This window comes from Pelodiscus sinensis, chromosome 1 (genome assembly GCF_049634645.1).
Source record: "Pelodiscus sinensis isolate JC-2024 chromosome 1, ASM4963464v1, whole genome shotgun sequence".
Classification (NCBI taxonomy): domain Eukaryota; kingdom Metazoa; phylum Chordata; order Testudines; family Trionychidae; genus Pelodiscus; species Pelodiscus sinensis.
The window spans coordinates 77,661,829-77,671,860 of NC_134711.1; the positions used below are offsets into that span (position 1 = coordinate 77,661,829).

Below are 10,032 nucleotides of genomic sequence, written 5' to 3' on the forward strand. Positions count from 1 at the left end.
CTGGGAGTGGAGATCCTGCAGGGTCTCCTTATCCCACACCTCCAGAAGGGATAGGATCTCTGCCCTGGACCACAACAGTACACACCTTTTTGTGCCCCTAGCTGGGTCCTGGGAGCCCTGCTTGAGCTTCCTGTGAGGGCCAGAGGGGTTTTGGGGGGCTGGGGGTTGTGGTTGGGTCATGGTTCCCCATTTGTGTGACAGGGAGACCCATGCAGTCAGGTGCAGCTGTCTGGGCCAGCTTCCTGCCACAAGACTTCTCCGGGTGCTTGCAGCTTTAAGCTTTCCTGGCAGGAGCCAGGAACTATAGAGATTAGACAGAGTGGCCATCAGGGCACCTGTGTTCTTTCCTGGAGGCCTCTTCTTTTGACAACTCCCTCTTCCACATCCACACCTGCCTTTTTCTAAAAAAGCTTTTTCAGAAAAAGTCTTCTTCCTCTAGAGTGGTTTACTGTTAAAGGGAGGGGTTTTTCCAGCTTTTGACTTTTTGTCAAGAGAACACAATAGCAGTGTAGATGCAAGTATTGTTTTTTCTAGAAAAAACACTGCAATGTAGACATACCCAGAAATTAACAAAAAAAATATAGTACCGGGAACTTTCATGGACAAAGCTCACTTCATCAGATGAGCTGGAGTATCCCATTCTTAGTTTTTGATGTAAAAATAAAGTTATTGAAGGCAGGGGAGACTGGCTTTGTAGTGCAACATTCAATTCAGGTCTTTGTTCAAGCCCAGGGAAACAGTCATATTTGTAGATGAATACCAATTCCACACTCTAATTGGCTGGTGATGTTCCTTTGTAGAAGAACATCTACTTTGAAATCCATGATTGAGTTACCACATGGGTTAAAATGTTCCCCTGCAGGTTTACCTGTGTTACCATGAGATGTCTGATTTGTATCCATTATCTTTTGGCATAGGGACTGTCTAGCTTCGCTAATATACATGTTAGAGGGGCATTCCTAGCCTTTGATACCATAAAACAAAACTTATTTGATACTTCATTGAAATCATTGTTCTGGGACTGGAGATGAGGGGTTCAGGATTGAGGCTGCCCCAAGAAGAGAGGACAGCCTCAGCACTATGGGGCCAGAAGTGGAGTGCAGGTCAGCTGGCTGGGGGACAAACACATACAAAACTCTGAAAAATAGTAGATAGTTGTCCCTTTTTCTACCTCTTCCCCCTCCTGGCCCACTGGGGTTAGAGATGCCCAGGTCCCCATCTCTGGTCCCTTGCTATTCCCCTGTGGTCATTCTCTAGAGTGACTGTCCCTTCTGCCAGACCCCTCCATTTCCATTTTATGAGAAAACTTAAGTCCAGGCATATCCCATTATGCTGGCACAACCCAACCCTGACCCTGCTTTAAGTTAGGAGAAGAGGAAGCTATAGACCAAATGTAGTAATCCCATCTATTATCACATTTAGGAGGCATTCTTGAACAAACTGATAGACACAGACAAATTCTCTAAAATATATAGTAGTCAGCCTCCTCTCCTCCCCCCATCTACTAAAAGTTGTAGCCATTTGTTCAATTACACTCACTGTTTATTCTTTAAAAAAATGTTCAAGGGACCAAATAACTGCACTTAACCCATGATATTGTCAAAAACACAGAAAGGAGACATTTCCTGGGAAGCAAATCCTCAGAGTATGTTCACCTTACACAGAAGGTGTACTTCAAAGGTAGGCATTTCAGCTAGCATTATAATTTGTCAAATCATACTATAAAGACTCATTAGATATCGTAACAAAACAATTAAGTTTGATCCCCTTGGTTGTGCCAGCTTTGTTCTTGGTGCCTCACTTCCCCCTCTCTCATTTTGATCACTACATTCCAAGGGATGATGGGCCATACAAGTACTGTAACCATGCTTGGTACAAAAGTATTCACACATCTTTGCTTTGACAAGTTTCCTATTTTCTATTTCTTAAGATGACTTCAGTTTTGCAAGATCTTGTGAGATGCTTGACATGGTGAAAGCAATATTGAGAAGAGCATAATACACTCAGTTAACATAGCTTGGTTGTACTTGGTATAATTACCTCCCCCCACAGCATAACACCCATCAATGTGGCATTAACCATGCTGAACATGTGTGCTACCAAACAATTGTAATGCTGCACAGCACACTGAAAACACATTAGGTTCTGTAGGTTTTCCTACACATTATAATCCTGCTATTTTTAAAAGTTTAAAAAACTCCTCATATTTCTAAAGCTCTCACCTGCTTAAGACAAGCTTTAGAGAAATCCATTGAAAATTGCAGTTAATCATTGTCTGTCTATAAAGTCATCTAAGTTTCCAGTCAAGTAGGTTAATAAATAGGTTCAGGCCATGTTTAGACTATAAAAGTTCAGTTGATGCATCTGTAGTATGTTGCTTCTGTATACATTGATGGGTGCTTGCATTGGCATTGCATCAACCTAGCTGTGTATGTGTCTGTAACAAATTTTGTCTTGGGTCAATGTAAGCTCCCTGTTACTGTGACTATGCCTCTAAGTCACATGGGGGATGCTAGTAAAGATACCCAACAGATAGCAGCAACAGGTGAAGGCAAAGGATCAAGTTAAGACAAAGGAAGGCAACGTAAAATCTGACATGGCCCCACAAACCTGGCTGGGGCTTTGACTGCATGTTCTACTTGGTGGGAACCGCATGTACAATTATGGGCACCTTGCAGCAGTAAAAAAACCGAGCCCCCTGCCATGAATCACAAGGACAAGGCAATATGGCAGGAGACTCAACACAAGCCATGAGCCAGCAGCTTTTTGAAACTATTCTTGTCTAGTCAGCCAAACAGACAAACCTTCTGTTGAAGGGGAAGGAAGGTTGGGTAAGTTTGCACAGGAAATCGGCCTTTCCATGGTGAAACAGTCTGTGGGGAGAAAGCCAGACATGCTCTATTCAATTACACCTCAGCATGAGGCCCGGCTTGACTGGGATAATCAGCTTAGCTGCAAGCATATACATATTGCCAGCCCAGAGAGGGGCAGTATGTCCTGTACAAACATTGGGAAATAGCAGGGGGCCTCAGATAAGGATACTTCCTTAGGCTAGGAAAATGCAGGGAAGAAAGTTTAATGTCTGATTTTTATTGCATGGTTGGTTCATTAACATTAACTTGATGCCTGACAAATGTGATGTTTGCTTGTGCTTTTCTGGGACCCAGAGCCACTGGAATTTGCAAGACTCATGCCTGAGAATAAGAATCCCAATTCACAGTAGAAAGAAGGGTCACCATATAATTGATCCCAACCCTGTTCCATTCATGACCGTCTACAATAGTTACAGAACAAGCACATGAATCCTTACTTTCCACAACTACTTTCACCCTTGAGGGTGAGGGCTCAGAAGTGAACTATACCTTGCATTGGGACCCTTTAACCTTATTCATCTTTAAAATGTAGTATTTGTAACAAGGTCCTTTGATCTTTATTTAAAGCCTTTTTTACTCTTAACAAAAGAGCAATACTGAAATATATTTTTAAATTGCAGCATATATATGCCATTCTGTTTAGACCATGCTTTCCACCTCCTGCATACAGTATTTAGTGCAGCTTTGTTTCAAATAGTTCACAACTGTAAGGCAGGATGATGAGCCCAAGGGTATAGAATTTACTGAAGATAGATTTTTCACATCAATTTAAGCTACTTATGTTTAGAGTAGTGTCGTGCTTTTCAGAAATGTCAGTGTCCCATTATTTGGATCTTGGCAGATTGAAAGGTATGTTTAGAATTAGAGTATCTTTTTTAAAAAGCAAGGTAGGCCAAAGAGGCTTTTAAAAGGGTGAAAAAAGTACTTTTCCAAATGGACATTATATGCACAGCAAAGTGAAAAGTTCCCATTTGGCAGATACTCTTGAAGAAACACACTTGTTGATTACATGTAGGGTCTAGTCTCAAGTCAATCAATGTAGACAACTAGATCTTCACATGTGTGCAATCCCAGGCAGTAGATTGCTTGCTCACTAGATTCCATCTAGCAGGATTTCCTCTCTATAGCTGCTATAAGAAACATTTAAAGTATACTTGAACCTTTCCTATCAAAACTAAAGTGAGCTAGGAGGAGGAATACCAATTATACAAAAATAGTATAGAAACTACTCAATCACTATGTAGACAATCGGTTAGCTAGTACCACTAAAGATCCTTTGCCAAGACTGCATAGTTTGAGATTCATGCTATTACAAGAAACCATGTTGCACAGTGACGACCTAGTTCCATTTCACTTGCCTATCTTTTCCACTCAAGACTGTCCTATCAGAGATAGCAGATCCATATGGAGCTAGTCTTCTTGCACCTCAGACCTATGCTTCACTCACATAATAGTTAAAAAGGACTTTAGACACCAAGAGAATACTCATTGACAACTGAGAATGTAATGCATACCAATTACCTTGATCATTGGGGTTCCAGCAGAAAGATTGCTGAGCTATGTTTTTGGATTTATGAAATACCACTTTAAAGGGTGAAGTCTTCAGACCCAAAGAACTATGGTTATGAAATCCTAGCTGAGGAAGGCCTCTTCACCTGTTGAGGTGCAAGGTCCATCAGTGTGACTTTAAAAGGATAAGGGGAGTAAATAAAGAGTTTGAATGGGCAAGAGCCACTAAGATTAGGGTTTGTCTACACCAGCAAGTTACAGTGCTGTAACTTGTCTCACTCAGGGGTCTTAATAAAATAAAATAAAAAATACACCTCCCAAGTGCAGCAAGCTAGTGTGCTAAAGTGCCAGTAGAAACAAGATCCCAGAGCTGAAAGCTATGTTGCTCCTAGAGGTAGTTTATCTAGAGTGCTGAATTAGTTCTCCCCCAGAGCTAGTGTAGTGATAACACGGCTGCATTAAAACTTGGAAGGGTACACAAAGTCTTATATCAGTGTGGGGAAGCTTTTTGGGTCATGGGCCTCTGACACAGAAAAAAAAAAATCAGTCAGGGGCTGCACAGAAGTGAGAACAAAAACAAAACCCCCTCACTGATGTGCTCATCTGAGGAGAAGACACTCCCTACCTTCCCCTTGTACACCTGAGCCAAAGAGGGCCCAGACTCAGATTTTGTGGTCTAACCCCATGGTAAGGGGGAGGGGGAGAGGGGGAAGAAGACTGGAGTGCCAGTGCAAACTCTCGAATTCTGGGGGTGGTCCTGAGCCTTGGGAGCTGAATCTGGGTAAGCTGGGGGAAGGGGCAAATGCGGCGCCCGGGCCTGAGGTTCCCCACCCCTGCCTTAGATACACTGAGTATAAATCCTTAATACATTCCATTCTGCACAGCATTCCACACATTCACTTTAGTAAACCAAATGAGATCTGAGTACGGATACCTTTAAAGAGACCAGTATTAAATGATTTCCCTGAAAATACCATGCTTTGCTCAACTGGTTCTGTTCAAGAACCATGCTGCAAATCTCAGTCTTTTCAGACCTGTCTCAGTGGGTGAAGAACTTCTTGACATGGAAGGCAAGTCATAATAAGGTGAGTGACCTCAGAACCAGAGCTTCTTAGGTCATAGTAGTCCTACGACCTAATCTGATCTTCATTGACTACAGTGATTCCATCTATGCCTGGTCTTCTGTACGAAGAAAACAAATCACATAGCAGTCAGTTTTCAGCTACCGGTACTTTTTTTTGCCCGAACTATATCTTGTCTAAAAAGTGTTAACTTACATGTTGGGTGAAACAAATAGTCAAGGTGTCCGAGTGATCTTGTAGGGACTCCTTTAACTCTTAGCAAAGATTTTCCAGGGTACATTTATCTACATCAGTGCTGTTATATTTACAGTTGCCTTTTAGGTGTTGATGAATTGTAGATGTCCTTTCCAATGAAACAGTAGTATCCCTTCCATTTGAAGTGTTTACGTTCGCCATTGTAGGGAGTCTGACTGTTTAGGAAACTCTCAACCATCTTTGTAACTGTGCTTTGAACGGCAGTAGAAAATGCTGCAATTGCTTCATTTTTCCATCATGTCAGGGCAGTACTTCAAAACTAGTGTACTGTTTTCCAACAATATAATGGAGTCCCCAATATTTGCCTCTTTCCATGTGTGTGATGTGGCTATGGTAATATTCCTGTATGTATAGGTGGTGCATTGATCATTCATAAAACCCAGTCAGAGGACCATGGTAATCCCATCTCTTAACAGCGAGCATCCCTAATTACTGCTGGTCAAAATGAGGGAGACAGTTTCAAGACAAATTTGAGTTCACAATTTATTGAATTTATAAAATTTGAAATGGTCAATTACATTTGAAAAAATTGTCTAATATTAATAGTATACACACTAAGGATGTTAAATTTAGTTTAATCAGCTAATCGACTAGTCAGATTTTCCATCCGCTAGTCAATTAGTGGGGGCCACAGTGGGGTTCGCTCCCAGTCCAGGAGCTAATCCTGCAGTGGTTCTGTCTTTTGAATGGATTAAGAACCATTTAATAGGCTGGTGCGCAGCAGGGGGACCCTGTGTGAGCTGGGAATCAGCTGCCCTGGCTCACACTGGTCCCCCCCCCCTTCTGCACTTTAGGCTCTTAATCCATTTAAAAAGCAGAGGCACCTCTGGGACTAGGCACGAGCCCTCTCCCCACTACCCCCTGTAGAGATGGTGGCTGGGGGGGTAAACCAGCTTAAGATGGCTGCCACCAACACCAGCTCCTGTGCTCCCCTTGCTGCCTCTAAAAGGCAGCAAGGGGTAGTGGTGGTAGGGGGAAAGCGACTTATTGCTTATATCCCTAATGAACACCTGCATTCTCAGCTTTGAGTTTAGTTTCTTCTGGTCTTGGAATCTATGAATACCCAGAGAAACCATTATGATAATCTACTCCAATCCTTTGTATAACCAAGGCCATAAAACTTCCCCCAAATTCCTAGACAGATACTTTAGAAAACATCCATTCTTGATTTTAAAAGTCAGTGAAATGATCTGCATTCTCCACCAGGCCACTCTTATCCATGAGTATGTGGCAAGCCTAATTTCAGCCCAAAGCACCTAGAAGAACTACTTTCCCCATACATCAAGTCTCATCAGGAAGTTAGTGTAATTGGGCTTCCCTTGATGGCTTGGATAGGATTCCCTTTCCTCACATCTTCCCTCAGGCTGGGAGAACTGCCATTCTATCCCTTCCATCTCCCTCTTCCTTCCTCCCCATCCATCTTTCGTAGTGTCTCTGCTGCTCCGCAGTTCTTATTTGACAACACATGTGGAAGCCATTTTGCTGATGAACATGGCTTCGGTCTAATTGAAAACAAATAATGGGAAACAGCAAGGGTCATTTCCACATGCAGATTGACTGTATTGTAGGTAGCAATTGGGGAACTGCCAAACATTTCCTATCTTGGGTAAGGAGACAGTATGTTGAGTCTCTCAATTGAGCAAACAGATGTGTTCATGTGTGTGCATTTAAAGGGTGACTTTTCAACCTTACATTCTCACACATACATAGCCAGCTGAGTAGGGAAGCCTAAAAGAAACCACATGGCAGTTTCTACTTTTCAGCTCAGTCACTGTTTTATTCTAAAGAATCTGTAGGTGAAAGAAAACTTTGTCAGGCCGAACATTTCCTATTTCCTTTGATTCTTGAAGAGGATGGAGCTAGTAGTCTTTTACCATTTTGTGTCCTCACTTTTGGTCAAGCAAGACTCCCAACTAGATATCCATCTTGAAAGGTGGGACAGATGCTATATTCTTCTTTCTAAGGAAACATTTAGACTAACATCCCTTTCTCACCATAATGGTGGCCACATAAGGATTTGAGGGGTTTCGAGTATTATAAGCAGCAAGGGATGAAGCTGCAGAAATTTTGTTCTACATGGCTAATATATATTGTCTTTTACTTTAAGCTTTAAAACTTCATGCCCAAAAGAAGGGACATCTAGCAAAAGTGATTTCAGTGAAGGTCTTCAGGATGCCAGCATTGCTTCATTGCTTCTACAGTGAGGCCATCACCTCCATTTTAATCTACTTGATCCATTATAATTTTTCAGTAGGCATGACTGTTGTGGCCTCCTTGCAATCCCATTGTAGTACTGATTTTCGTCCTGGCATCAACATTTGGTCTTCTAATAAAAGATATAGAATCAACAACTATTGTTGCAGTGGAAACAAGGAAACAAAAACAGGTCTTAAGTGAAGGTCACATGTAGCTGGGGTAAGATAGCACCCCACTTCCTCTAGCAATAAGCTGGGCTCGACAAATACAATCTATTCGCCACGGGCGAGTAGATTGTAACCTGAAAGAGCCAGGTTCAGGTGATCTGCGCATGCGCAGAAGGACCTGCACATGCACAGATCGCCGGCCAGTGCAGCTGGTGAGTGGGGTTCGCCGCAGTTCGGCGAGCCCTGGCCATAAGGATCACAAGCTTGACTCCTATTAGCACATCCAGAACAATGATAGGCCAGATGAAAAGTGCCATGTAATAACCTGTAATGGACACTGAACAATAGAAGAGACCATGCATAGCCAGAGGAAAGCAGCATCCCTTTTCTGAAATCATAACCATTCCATACACCAGCTCTGTAAGCAAAGCATTGCAGAGGGAAAAGAAGGACAATGGTCGATGAATATTTAGGAGTGCATTTTTTTTAACTCCGTGTCCCTGCTACTGAGAAGTTAGCTTTTTTTTTTTAAACTAGCATTCACTTTTTTTGGTGCAAAGTATCTCCCCCCCTACCCCCAACTTGAGATAGTAAAGTGGTGCTGTCACATGCAGCTGGTTCTCTTTTAATGCTCTCAGCCCAGAGTCAAGCATTCTGTACTGCCGTGTTCTTTACGAGCCCCCCAATCCATCCCATAGTTTTTGTTCTCCTGCTCAAAAAGAATTTAGTAAGTGCCTTTAAAGGAGAGGGAAATGGACTCATCTTAGACATGGAGTAAACCATCTCCTTGATTGCTGCTACAAGCTTTTTAGAGAAATGTGAAAGCTCCATATGCAAACTGGGAAAAATAAAATGGACAGGAAGAGAAAGTCATGATGGGGGGAGGGGAGGCAGGGGGAAGAGGGCCCCAAAAGGCTGTAAGAGGTTTTCAACAGAAAATGAACGGTGAAAAGAATGAGGACCTCCTGAGCCATCCATGTAGAGGAAAGTAGATGGACAGGTCTCCTCCTGGTGGCCAGGCTCATCCAACAGAAATTTTAGTTTTAGTCCAAACAGTGGTCTTGAACACAGAGAATCAGCAAACATGCATCATTCACAACCAGAATCCTTTAGCTCCAACAACTAGTTTCTGCATCTACAATAGTACTAGTGAGTTTAATACGGACATTTTGCTCAGTTTAATGCCATACAAAGTTAAATGTGAATCATTCTAGCAGCTTGCCAAAGGCTCCATCCAGTTTCTACAGAATTTACTTTTTTAAAGACTTAATCCTTTAGGACAGCTTCCAAATATAAGCCCATGAAGTGCCTTGTGGGGTCTGTAGTGAGCCTGAAGCAATAGCCTGAAGAAATGGTAACATCTGCAATTCATCTCAATAGGTTATTGTCTCTAAAAACCTGATGGCAAAAGTGAGAGAGTTTAGTTTCTCTGAATGGGCTGCCTGTAACATGCTTATCCAGTATAATTGATTTGAAGAATGACGCCAATTCATATTAAAACCCCGCTTAAGGGCTGTTCCCTACAGCATACTCTGCATTGCTTTGGGATGGCTAGAATTATCTGTTTTCATTACCTCTCTTGGGAGACTGTTCCACAATTTAGATCTTAATAGCAGGGTGAGGACACAGTAAAGCTGATACAGAAGCAAAGAGGTTCCACGTGTAGCAAGTATTACAACTTTCTGCCCCATTTAAGACACTTAATTTCAGTTTGAACAAGACTTGCTGCCTTTAAATTTTTGTTCAGATCCCATTATTCATCCTATTTACAATGACCATTAAGCACTATTTTGTAAACAAGGTTTATATTAAACCATTTTTCTTGCTAAAATGCTAATTCAGTACAAACAGAGTGAGTCAAATGTTGCATGATCATTAGCAGAATACACATTTTACACCATGTAACAAACTCAGTATTGAGAAAAGTTTTAACTTTTCAGGAGCAAAGTA

The 10,032-nt window shown here is 42.0% G+C and overlaps 1 long non-coding RNA gene across 1 annotated transcript; it reads left to right on the forward strand.

Annotated features, from left to right (window-relative positions):
• Nucleotides 1–5,316: 5,316 nt before the first annotated feature.
• Nucleotides 5,317–7,979, forward strand: LOC112544264 (uncharacterized). The gene is made up of 2 exons (XR_003087578.2): nt 5,317–5,610; nt 7,827–7,979. It is a non-coding gene; the product is annotated as an uncharacterized LOC112544264 (long non-coding RNA).
• The last annotated feature ends 2,053 nt before the right edge of the window (nt 7,980–10,032 follow it).